The sequence below is a fragment of the Dermochelys coriacea genome, chromosome 4, assembly GCF_009764565.3.
Source record: "Dermochelys coriacea isolate rDerCor1 chromosome 4, rDerCor1.pri.v4, whole genome shotgun sequence".
Taxonomy (NCBI): domain Eukaryota; kingdom Metazoa; phylum Chordata; order Testudines; family Dermochelyidae; genus Dermochelys; species Dermochelys coriacea.
The window spans coordinates 56,287,276-56,300,650 of NC_050071.1; the positions used below are offsets into that span (position 1 = coordinate 56,287,276).

The 13,375-nt window shown below is 40.9% G+C and overlaps 1 protein-coding gene across 5 annotated transcripts in view; it reads left to right on the forward strand.

Annotated features, from left to right (window-relative positions):
• Window positions 1-2,424: 2,424 nt before the first annotated feature.
• The window catches only part of SMAD1 (SMAD family member 1), a 65,539-nt gene continuing 54,588 nt past the window's right edge, over window positions 2,425-13,375 (forward strand). The window contains exon 1 of one of the 5 annotated variants that reach the window (XM_038400027.2): window positions 2,425-2,533. The gene's annotated coding sequence lies outside the window, so the exon portion shown is untranslated. The other 4 variants (XM_038400025.2, XM_038400028.2, XM_038400026.2 and 1 more) reach the window with 4 other exon arrangements.

Genomic DNA, 13,375 nt, shown 5'->3' on the forward strand with positions numbered 1-13,375 from the left:
AGTGTAGGTATGGCACTCTGTAGCGCCCAAAATGTAGGCATGACCTGACACCCATGAGTAACTTTATATGTGTGAAAGTAATCCAGGACTACTACTCACATGTGTAAAATTACTCCTGTGCAAAAGTGTTAGCAGCATCAGGGCCTTGTAACCTCTCTGTGCTTCAATTTCTCTGTCTTTTAAAATTAGGTTAATATAATACTTAGATCATAGAATATCAAGGCTGGAAGGGACCGCAGGATATCATCTAGTCCAACCCCCTGCTCAAAGCAGGACCAATCCCCAACTAAATCATCCCAGCCAGGGCTTTGTTAAGCCTGACCTTAAAAACTTCTTAGGAAGGAGATTCCACCACCTCCCTAGATAATGCATTCCAGTGTTCACCACCCTCCTAGTGAAAAAGTTTTTCCTAATATCCAACCTAAACCTCCCCCATCGCAACTTGAGACCATTACTCCTTGTTCTGTCATCTGCTACCACTGAGAATAGTCTAGATCCATCCTCTTTCAAACCCCTTTTCAGGTAGTTGAAAGTAGCTATCAAATCCCCCGTCATTCTTCTCTTCTGCAGACTAAACAATTCCAGTTCCCTCAGCCTCTCCTCATAAGTCATGTGTTCCAGTCCCCTAATCATTTTTGTTGCCCTCCGCTGGACGTTTTCCAATTTTTCCACATCCTTCTTGTAGTGTGGGGCTCAAAACTGGACACAGTACTCCAGATGAGGCCTCACCAATGTCGAATAGAGGGGAACGATCACATCCCTCGATTTGCTGGCAATACTCCTACTTATACATCCCAAAATGTCATTGGCCTTCATGGCAACAACGGCACACTGTTGACTTGTCCACTGTAACCCCTAGGTCCTTTTCTGCAGAACTGCTGCCTAGCCATTTGGTCCTAGTCTGTAGTGGTGCATGGGATTCTTCCATCCTAAGTGCAAGACTCTGCACTTGTCCTTGTTGAACCTCATCAGATTTCTTTTGGCCCAATCCTCTAATTTGTCTAGGGCCCTCTGTATCCTATCCCTACCCTCCAGCGTATCTACCTCTCCTCCCAGTTTAGTGTAATCTGCAAACTTGTTGAGGGTGCAATCCACATCATCCCCATTTATGAAGATATTGAACATTTATGAAAATATTGAACAAAACCGGCCCGAGAACCGACCCTTGGGGCACTCCACTTGATACCGGCTGCCAACAAGACATGGAGCCATTGATCACTACCCATTGAGCCCGACAATCTAGCCAGCTTTCTATCCACCTTATAGTCCATTCATCCAGCCCATACTTCTTTAACTTGCTGGCAAGAATACTGTGGGAGACCATGTCTAAAGCTTTGCTAAAGTCAAGGAACACCACGTCCACTGCTTTCCCCTCATCCCCAGAGCCAGTTATCTCATCATAGTAGGCAATTAGATTAGTCAGGCATGACTTGCCCTTGGTAAATCCATGCTGACTGTTCCTGACATTTTCTTCTCCTCTAAGTGCTTCAGAATTGATTCCTTGAGGACCTGCTCCATGATTTTTCCAGGGACCGAGGTGAGGCTGACTGGCCTGTAGTTCCCAGGAACCTCCTTCTTCCCTTCTTTAAAGATGGGCACTACATTAGTCTTTTACCAGTTGTCTGGGACTTCCCCCGATCGCCGTGAGTTTTCAAAGATAATGGCCAATGGCTCTGCAATCACATCCGCCAACTCCTTTAGCACTCTTGGATGCAGCGCATCCAGCCCCATGGACTTGTGCTTGTCCAGCTTTTCTAAATAGTCCTGAACCACTTCTTTCTTCACAGAGGGCTGGTCACCTCCTCCCAATGCTGTGCTGCCCATGGGGAAATTTACTGGCTTTACCATAGCAATATAATTATGAAGGTTAAATTATGCCAGGCAATTTCACTGTATAGACAGGCTCTCAGTCTCCTTCCTCACCACCTTTGTTCTGCTCCTCTGTGGTGGGGAATCTCTGCCCAAGCATGGACTACACTGCAGAATCAGGGCCACAACTTCTGGAAACACGAGATTGTTGTGAGACTATCAGCTGCAATAATAATTAATTTTATTAAAGCTATACATTTTTTAGAGTAGCAGCCGTGTTAGTCTGTATTCGCAAAAAGAAAAGGAGGACTTGTGGCACCTTAGAGACTAACCCATTTATTAGAGCATAAGCTTTCGTGAGCTACAGCTCACTTCATCGGATGCATTTGGTGGAAAATACAGCCCGCACGTTTGCAGGGCCACATTTGAAAACGTGAAGCAAGTGTACCCTGTAGACTACGAAACCAGATGGAAAATAAAAAGGTAGCCCGAATATACTACTGGTGGTGGTGGTTTTTTAATTAAACCGTGCTTTTAAAGTCACTTTCGTGGTTTTTGAACGCTGGAGGCCGGCGCGAACAAACCTAACTAAGCCGGGCAATGCAGGAGGAGCACGACCCAGGACTTGGTAGAGGGGCCCCAAGGCAGCTGCAGCTGCCGGCGGGGGTGGGAATTTGGAGAGGATCCCTCGGCGGCCTGGTGTGTGTGTTATATTGGCAGTGGGGTAAGTGGAGGCTGGGCGGCTCCGACTGCCTGACGCCAGCGAGACCAGATCAATCCAGGCGCAGAGGCAGAGCGAGTGCGGGGCTGCCTGGCGGCTGGAGCCGCCACAGCAGCCGCCCGGGGAGGACGGAGGGAGCCCGCCCGCGGCCGCGGCGTTCGCCGCCCCCCTCTGCCCGCTTCGCCGCCGGTAACAACTTGGCGCTTCTTTGCCCTCTCCCAAGCCGGCTCCTGTGCCTGGGCGGGGGCCCTCCGCGCGTCCTGGGGCTTGCTGGCTGGTCGGGGCCGGGCAGGGCTTGCTGCAGCCAGGGAAGTGGTTTGAATGGTGGCTGCGCTTTGCCTTGTTGCTCCCCCTTCCCCCGGTTGTTTCCAACCTCAGGCTCGGGTCCGGGCTTCTTCTTTTCACCCCGATTTGGGGTAAGGAGGGGCGGGGTTTTTTTTTTTTTTTTATTTTCATTTTTTTGGAGGGGGGACAGGGTTTTTCTCCCCCATGATGGCGTCTCTGCGGGCGCCCGGAGAGAAACCTGTGAGTTCCGTGCTTTCTGCTTTGCTGCCTTCTTTGGTTTAAAGTTTCTGGGTAGATTTCTTCGTTGGGCTGGAGGAATTAAAAATAGAGCCGCCAAGAGCGCTCTCCTTCCCTCTTCCTCTCTCCCTTTCCCCCTCTCTCATTAGACAACCCTATTCCTGGGGCTTCGGCTGCTTCAGACTTTTGTCCTGGCCCCATTGTGTTCAAAGCCAAGTGGGAGAAACTTGCAACAGTTCCTGTAAAGCTCTGGCTAACGTAAGGCAAATGCCCTTTTGTTTTTATTTGGGAAAAGCATTTCTCTAATGACTTGGCTAATCCAAATCCTTATTCCTCCTAATGGATTTGCTTTTTGCAACAAGATTTGTTTAGAGGTCAAAGAAAGTTCACTTAAAATTCTTCTGATTATTAGGAGGTTTGGATGCACATGATTTTTCTTCTCTCAATGTGATTTTCAATTTACTTCTACTTTACAGAATGAGATTATCCAGCTATAGATGTATCTTTAAATTTTATTAAGATATGTCCATGTGCAAGTGTTCAATCATGCTTTCTAAAGTAGCTGGGCCAGACCCTATCATTTTTAATGAAGTCAGTGGGAGTTTTGATTGAGTAAGATATTTGTCCCTTTGTTAGCAGTTTATAAAATTACAGAAGATGTACAGGCTGGTTTTGCAGTTTGCTTGTAGAGCATATGCTTATTTGTAGTTTACTTTTTGGAAGATAGATTTAGGAAAAAGAACTGATGTTCAGTGCATCTAAGAATGGGCACAACCTTTCTCTTGGGTGGAATATTAGATTGTCAGAAACATCAAATTCTGCTTTTTTTTTTTTTCCATTGGTGTATATTTCAAATAGAAGCAAATATATACCCATCCTTAGTTTATGGCAGACATAGTAGAATATGATGTTTCTAGAAATAAGCATTTTAGGTAAAAGGTTATGTTTCAGACCACTCTACACACACAAACTGGTTTCAGAGTAGCAGCCGTGTTAGTCTGTGTCTGCAAAAAGAAATGGAGTACTTGTGGCACCTTAGAGACTAACAAATTTATTTGAGCATAAGCTTTCGAAAGCTTATGCTCAAATAAATTGAGCTGTAGCTCACGAAAGCTTATGCTCAAATAAATTTGTTAATCTCTAAGGTGCCACACGTACTCCTTTTTCTTTTTACATAAAAACTGTCAACTCTTGCCTCTTCTGACTTCTCCTTCCCTGTAAGACTTAGCTTGTTTGGGATTTTGTACATTACACAACATGAAGCTCAAAACTGAGGCTAACAACCCACAGAAACTATTTTTCTTTATAAGCAGACACCTCAAATTCTGCTAGTCTTCATGTGGTCAAGTGCCCACACCTCAGTGTGTCAAACAGTGAGTGAATCCTGTAAAGGAACTTGCTGTGTTAAAACTGATTTTAATCTTGTCTATAACTACTACATTAAATTTATTGGCGGCTTGCTTCCAGTTGCAACTCACAATGTAAAAAAATATCAATCTGGACAGGAGTACTGTGCAGGGCAGTTGGTAGAAGATTCTCATTGCTCCTTGTTTAAATATTAAATCATTTTTGTGACTCCTTTACAGTGGCTGTCTTTAGGGTTTTTTAATGTTAAGATGAATAATACTTAACCCATATATTTGATAATCCTGTGCTGTTGTTCAGACTCTCCTCTTGTAATTCATTTCAAACCAACTTGGGGCTTGACAGAGATTTCTCTGGAGTTGGGTGATCCAGGACCCTTACACGGTCTCCAAAAAGGATCAGTTCAAGGCAAGATCAGGTTACCCTAAAGGTAGGGATTTGTCCTTGCTTTAGTTTTGACCCCTCCATTCCCTTGGTATGTAATCAAATACACTTTTTTCCTTATGCTATCCTGTCTACTTTTCATTTTGTGTACTCTTTGATCCAGTACAGTGTAGGAAAAAGACTGGATAAACAGCTTGAGATCCTTCAGTTTCTGTATAAGCAGTGTCTATCAATTCAAGTGTTTGGAAGTTGATAAATATAGTGTTGAGTTCAAACTAGTACCTAAAGGGATGAAATGTAAAGAAAAGCGATGCAATGGTTAATAACATTGCTATGCCTTTTTTAGTGTATAGTGGAGTGATTTTTACAGACCCTCCTTAAATTCTGAGCCACTTTATGGGTGCAAATTAAAGACTGAAGTCATGTACGTTTTTTTTTTAAAAAAAAAATAGGAAATAAGCTTGAATGTTGTCATATTTAAAATACAGTAGTATGCACTACCCAGTCCAAGTTGTGTGTATACAAAAGCCTTCATTTCTGTAGTCTTATAAGGCTAATGGAGGCATCCTCTCAGCTTTATAAATAATGTAAGTTGTGTATAATGTGGAGTCCCCAGGGACTGCAGAGAAAGCATCATTACCAGCCTTTTCAGCCTTCTGGAGATCTTAAATTGATTTACAGCACTGAACTGGTGCAAAATGATACATCAGAATGACATGGGGTCAACCTGTAAAAGTCTGTGATACGAGCCTATTAGTTCAGTCATCATAATTAAACCACATTATGGGGGCACCAAAGCAAGCATGAGTGGCATGGCCTGTTATACTTCAAAAATGGGTGATGCAGAGAGCACCATGTGTTTAACTTCAAACATTTTATATAAAGAGAATTTGAAATTATGAAGAGCAATATGTGAGCAGAGGTACCCTGACTATTAACCTCCTTCTCCCAGTCATTAACAATTGAAATAGAGAATGACCATATCTCTCTTATTGGGTGAGGGAAAAGCTGAATTTTATACAGTTCCCGAGGTTCAAAAATAATCAGGCTTTACTTGCTGACTACACAATCCAACAGCAAAGTGGTGAAAGCAGACAAATGGTTTAACACTCTGTCCAGTCTACTAGTGATCTTTACCCTACTAGAAGTAGTGATTCTGAATGTATCTCTGTTGAAATGGTTCTGTAGAACTGAGTGGTATACTATGTCTTGATCATATGTTGAATTGTATGACCAAACCTATTTTAAAACTAATTGATTTTAAATCCTGCTTGTCAATAGCTCACTACTTTCCTTAGTTAAGGCAACTGTGATTTTTAAACTATTTACAGGAAAAAAAATCTGTTTTTATCTGTGGCATACTAGTTTCTAATGGCATAAACTAAGTGTTTTGTATGTTAAGCATCTTAAATCTTCTTGCTATTTGTACTGATAGTAAAAGCTTCACAATGCACACATGGCAAATCCTGCTTGTGACTCTTATCTGTGTCCTTTGGTTTGGTATTTTTGTGGTGGTAGACTTAAATGCTGTCTGGTTTGACTTGTGTGATCATCACTGTATCATATATGATCTCTAATTGGGAGAAACTAGTTATTTTTGCATCCATCTGTATTTATCTGTGATAACTACAGATTAAAATGGATTTGTGAGAGGCTATAGAAAGCACTAAAAAATCAATAGAATATTACAGGAAGATTGAAGAGACCAGACTACAGGTTCAGTCAGATCAAAACAAGATGCCCTTTTAGGTAAGCTACTTTCTGAGCTGGAAGTAAAGCATTGAAGCCCATTTTTCAGAGAAATATTTGTAAAATGTGGATAAGGAGCTCTCTTGTGCTGTGGTGAAACAAACTAATGAAATAACCTTATTGAAAGGAGAACTGTAAAACCTGTGAAAATGGACATGAGGTCACAAAGACTGTCTTGTGGTTAATGAAGTGACTCTTCTAATGTTCTTTTTATTTGTGGTTTATTTTTTTATGACTGACTTGCCCAGTTATACTGTCTTTTTCCATTCCAGTTCCTTTAGAACTATTCTGAATACTAATGTTCAGATAGCCCTTTTACTTTCTTTGTGTGTGTGTGTGTGTGTGTGTGTGTGTAAGGATATCTGAAATAATTGGAACCACCCTGTTCTTTATAAAGATCTTCTGATTCCTGTTCTTGAATTTCTAAATGTGTGTTTTTTTTTTTTTTTAAGCCAAACAAAAGTACATTTTAAAACAAAAACTTTGTTGATTTGTTAAGATGTCAGTGCCTTAGGGCTCATCTAAACACAAGTTGCAACCACTACAGTTAAAGCAGTATAACCTCCCTGGTGTGGACACAGTTATGACAGTATATGGGAAGGGGCATAAGCCACATGGGTATAAGGCCCCTTTGTATTGATATAACTTACCTACATAAAGGGTTGTAGTGTTATAAATATCTTGGTAAAAAAAATTACACCCCAAACTGAAATAGTTATACCAGCACAAGAACTGTGTGTAGAACAGGCCTCTGGCTTTAAAGATAATACTCCCTTGTAGGGTGAAGTATGGAGGGGGAAGAGGGACAGAATTTTACTGGTAATGGCTGACTACAGAGATGTACAATCTCAATGGAGAACAAATGTTCGTTTGCATAAAGGAAACTGTCTTTTAGGGAAGAAAAGCCAAACGCTTCATAAAATAAACAGTCCAATTCTAAGAAATGCAAAAGAGCCCAGATTAGGAGAATTTAAGGGTATGTCTACACAGCATCTGGGAATGAGCCTCGCAGGCTGGATCCACAGACCTGTGGAATTGGGGCTTGTGCTAGCACACTAAAAATAGCTGTGTAGACAGATGTTGCTTTGATGTAGCCTCTCAGGCAGTGGTCCCACCCCAGGCTTGAGATCCTGAACTCCAGCCCCAGCTGCACAGCAATTTTTAATGTGCTAGTGTGAGCCTTGCTAGCATAAGCCTGTGGAGCTGGGCTGGGAGGTGCACTCCCAGATGCAGTGTAGACTTATCCAGTGTGACTTCGGTTTTTTGCACATTTCTGTTTGCTCTAAAATGTGCCCCATAATTGAATTGGATCAAAGGCAGATGGTGAAGTGTGGTTCTCATAACTAGTCTTTGGGGGAACAAAGGATTAGAAGGGACTGCAATGGTCGTCTAGTCCCGGGGTTCTCAACCTTTTTCTTTCTGAGGCCCCCCAGACATGCTATAAAAACTTCACAGCCCAGCTGTGCCACCATAACTGGTTTTCTGCATATAAAAGCCACGGCTTGCGTTAAGGGGTAGCAAGCAGGACAATTGCCAGGGGCTCCACGCCACGGGACACCGCAAACCGAAGTTGCTCAGGCTTCTGCTTCCATCTCAGGTGTTGCGGCTCAGGGCCCTGGGCTTCAGCCCCCTGCAGTGGGGCTGTGGCTATCTGCCCTGGATCCAGCGAGTGTAATGCTGGTCCTGCTTGGTGGACCCCATAAAACCTGCTTGGAGTGCCCCAGTTGAGAACCACTGGTTTAGTCTAACCCCCTACCAAGATGCAGGATTTTTGTCTAAACCATCCAAGAAGATCTAGCCTCCTTTTGAAAACCTTCAATGAAGAAGCTTCCACAACCTCCCTGGGCAGTCTGTTCCATTGTCCTACTGTTCTTACAGTTAGGAAGTTTTTCCTGAGATTAAATCTAAATCTGCTATGCTGTAGTTTGAACCCATTGTCTCTTGTCCTGTCCTTTGTGGCAAAAGAACACCTTTTCTCCCTTTTTTTTTTAATGGCAGCCTTTCAAGTATCTGATGATGGATATCAGCCCCCCCATCTCCTCTTTTCCAAACTAAACATTACCACTTCCTTCAGCCTTTGCTCATAGTACAGAGCATTGAACTACATACTTAATTGCACAGCCATGCCTTTTTTGCCTGGGATCTTTTAATATTAACAATATGGCCACTGGTGCACCACCTCTGTACTTTTCTTCCATTGAAATGGCAGTTTAACATTGTGGTGATATGACTCCAGGACTGCCTAGTGTAGCAATATTGTGCATGAAATACCTGGCATGTTAAACAGTTGCAAGATAATTAAGATCCTAGATCGGTGGAAAGTGTTTATTTGTTCAGTTAAATTTCTGTTGTAGATTTATGGGGAAATTGACTGGCATTTATTCTAGAATAACTATTCTTATTTAAAGGAGTGCTTGTGGCACAAATTTGTTAGTCTCTAAGGCCCCACAAGTACTCCTTTTCATTTTGCGAATACAGACTAACACGGTTGCTACTCAAACTTATTCTTATTTAGCTATTCCAGAATGACCCCTGCCCTCCCCCTCCCCCCCATGTGGACACTATTCTGAAATAAAAGTGACTTTATTGTGGAATAATTACTCCATTTTGGAAGTGAAGTTACTATTACAGAATAAAATTGCTTTTATTCGGGAATAAAGTGTCCATATGGGGAGTTATTCCAGAACCCCTAAATTATACTGGAGCTGTTCTGGTCAGTTTCCTCCTGTAGACATGGCCTTGTCTGGAATACAAGGAGAAAAGAAAATCATTTTTAAACATGCCTTTATAAAATTATATTTAGGTACTGTTCAGAGCAGTATTATCCAAAGGCAAGTGTTACTGCTGACTTGGCATATGAATAAATCATTAATGTGGTTCACCAGTAATTTCTAAAGCATTATTTCATATTTTTATGCTTAGAAGAGGGACTTTTTTCCTACATGGCAACAGATCTGATTATCTAAATATGTTAATGCAGACAGTCTTACTTAGAACTGTCTAACGCAGATAGTCTAAATTATAAATTAAAATATTTATTTAACTTGCAAGTTTTGTCATTGAAATTATTAAAAATGTTACACCAAAGTGATTAGAATATTATTGCGTGACTTAGAAATGGGTATGCATTTAAAAAGGTTTATCTTGATAATTTGATAGTGCTTCATTTGTTTTCCCGCTCCTCACTCAATAATGTGGTTGAATAGGGGAGTGACTGTGAACAGCTTCAAGCTGACAGACCTTACCTCTGGGTACAAAACGTTTGTGATAAGCAAAGTCCAAATGCAGTATTTGATTTTTATTTTTTTTTACAGATAAAAGTATAAATTGAGTATCAGAATTTAGAGCCAACTTTTGTAATGCATTGTCTAATCCTATAAATTGAACCAATTTAACTAAAATCTGTTTAGAAACTTACTTATTTAAACCAGTGCAAGCCCTGCGTAGGCATACTTTTCAACTGGGTTATATCAGGTTAGCTTATGCTAATATATGGGCTTTGCACTGATTTAGCTGAATTGGGGTTTTTTAACTCATTAAAGCAATGCAATTTCTGTGTGTGGATAAGGCCACAGTATATTGTTAGGACTGCTGAGGCCATTTTAATTACAGGAAAAAATATAGATGAATTGGGGAAGGACAAATAGAGCTGGTACTAGCTACTGTTATGTGATTATAGTCTTATTTATGCACACAATTAGACACATTGAAGAATCAAATACTAATATCATTTCAAACTTGTATAATATGAATATTTTAAACATTTTATATAAGACATTAAATTAGCAGATTTCAGAGTAGCAGCCGTGTTAGTCTGTATTCGCAAAAAGAAAAGGAGTACTTGTGGCACCTTAGAGAAAATAAATTTGTTAGTCTCTAAGGTGCCACAAGTACTCATTAAATTAGCAGTATTTGCAGCACATTGCATATGTAGCATATTCTACAGTAGAGGCTTATTTTAAATTCACTATGTTAGGTTAGAGTAAATCTTTGAGTTTCTTGTACTTCTTAAATATGCCATGTTAGTGTGCATGTACATGAATTGTCTGCCTAAAATCTGCAGTGTTTAATGTTAAACCTGCTCTAATTAGGTCAAATAGAAAGATGACTCAATGAAATTATTTAGGTAGAGAATCATTTATATATAAATGAATCAAAGTAAACTGTAGTACCTAGCCCTTTTTTTTTTTTTTTTTTTAAAGCAGGAAAGTTGGCTTAGATGTGAAATGTGTCTGAAGAATCCTGTTGTGGTTTCCACATGTAAACGTGTTTGGGGGAGGAGGGGAAACACTTGCTGTGTTTGTTCACATTCATGTGTTAATGAACTGCATATTTATCTTTATTCTACCAATACATTGCACTCTTTATGTAATTGGGTTTCAGTGAGGCTTGAGGTGGAAAGTAGTTAAAATTGAAAACTTCCTACCTTGCATGCACTCATGACTAAAGACTCTCATGTAAAGCAGATTTGATTAATGGATAAAAAAATGTACAGGTTGCTACTTGCTTATTTCCTAGATACAGTGGAAAGGAGGCTCTCATATTTGTTTCCAAAGCATAGCTGAGCAAGAATTGAATCTAGGACTGGCTGAAACTGTTAAATCTCTTGCTGTTCTTCCTAATCATTTTTTTTTTTTTAGTAATTTTCTACAAACTTGGGGGCAAGACTGAGTTCCTATCAGTCTGTCTAAGTATGACACACAAAGATAGTGAAAAGTAAAATGCTTTTTCTTACTGCCCTTTCCACTGGCTATCCCCAGCCAGCGGTGTATTAATGCCTAGGCCGACAAATTTATAAGAGCGGCCAGAGGCGGCTGCTTCCTCTGGTGCTGGTTCACGGCCCCTGGCCCCGCCCCAACTCCACCCCTTCCCTGCCCCTATTGGCCCCCTTTCCTAAATTCTCGCCCTGGCCCCGCCTCCTCTCCTGAGCATGCCACGTTACCCCCTCTTCCCCCATCCTTCGCAAAGCTGTTTCGCGCACAAGCACTGGCAGGGAGAAACAGGACTTGGAGGCGCGCTCAGGGAAGGAGGCGGAGCGGAGATGAGCTGGGGCAGGGGGATGCAATTATTTCAGGACCTAAGGGCGGCAAAATCTTTAATCCACCATGGTCCTCAGCATACCAGAGAATCACAAAACACATTTGCATTCATGTTTCTTTACAAAGAAAAATGGCTTGCAAAACAATTTTTTTGCTTATTCTTTGCCCAGTTGTGCTTTTAAAGTTGCTGAGCAGTTTTGTGAGAGACAAGAAAGGTGTTAGCTAGTCTTCTGCTAGACCATTATCTTAAATTAGGGAAGATTTTGATCCCATTCCTACTATTATGAGGTGTGTGGAGTTGTACACCAAAGCAGATAAGACACATGCATGAACAGTTTTTTTTTCTCTTTTGAGACTAAAGACTTTATTTTTGTTGCAAAGTTTGTATACGTTGTTTGTCACTTCTGTAGCTTTTTTTTTTGGAACAGGAATGTAGTCTAGTGTGAAGAGCTAGTAGATTTATTTATTTTTAATACTTCCTCTTTCTAAGATAAAAAGAAAAGGAGTACTTGTGGCACCTTAGAGACTAACAAATTTATTAGAGCATAAGCTTTCGTGAGCTACAGCTCACTTCAAATGCATCCGATGAAGTGAGCTGTAGCTCACGAAAGCTTATGCTCAAATAAATTTGTTAGTCTCTAAGGTGCCACAAGTACTCCTTTTCTCTTTGCGAATACAGACTAACACGGCTGCTACTCTGAAACCTGTCTTTCTAAGATAGTCTCTCTTTTCTTATCTGGTCCTTCAGTCACTCACCAAAGCAGTAGGACAGTTAGAAAATGAGGGTTTCCTCACAGGGATGTATATGATGCAAGGAGGGAAAATGATGGCAAATGACAACTTTGTTCCCTTAAGTACAGAAATCTCAGAGAAACATCGAGAACATAAGGAGTGAAGAGATGGGATGAGCAAGCCCGTTCAACTTTTATAGCCTTAAGAAGTTTTGGTTATTTTTTGTGCTCCTCCTCATTTTTGGCAAGAAGCTGAGTAAGGTGAAGGGATGTTTTAATGATATTTTTTGACTTGATCAAAACTAGGAAACAGAGAGAGAACCTGTTCTTGTGAGAATTCCATCCAGAGTAACACACTTCAGTAAAGCAGTTTGAATTCTTAAATGATTAACAGTACAAAATCTCTGTGAACTATGGGGTTTATCTCACTAGTGGAAAACACCATATTCTTCTATGGTCTTCGGGTCTTACTGCTTTTGATATACAATGAGCCTGAAGTCCTTGTATTTGATAGCACACTTTCTTTGGTTTTCTGTATTGTGCTTCTGTTGTGCTAGATGGAAAGAGAGTGCCTAGGGCCTGTCTATGCTGGAGAAACTTTCTCTCTGGATTCAAGACCAACAGTTTAGCTAAATCAGCTTTAAAATCAGAGTTGTGTAACCAGCTCTTCAGTTCGCATAGATCAGTGCCACTGAAGTTGATGTCAATTTACATTGGATGAGGGTTTCCTGATTTGCAATCTCCTTCTCGATCTCTAGACATCTAACTCCATTAGCTTTGTGCTAGTGAGGATGGGATCTACATTGGTTCATAGAGGATATTACTATATCAGTGACCTGTTTGGTAGAACTATGTGGAATGAAGACCTGGTGAATACAAAGAAGAACTGTACTTTTTCTGAAAGGTGTAAATTTTGACTTTTTGGTATACCTCAGGAAATCTAGTTGTGTAGATTACTGTCTCAACGATTACAGCTTCTTGTTTTTCATTTTTGCCCATTGCTGGTTTTGCAGTGTAGCATCCTTAATAGGCCCTTTATTATTCCTGTTGGTGTT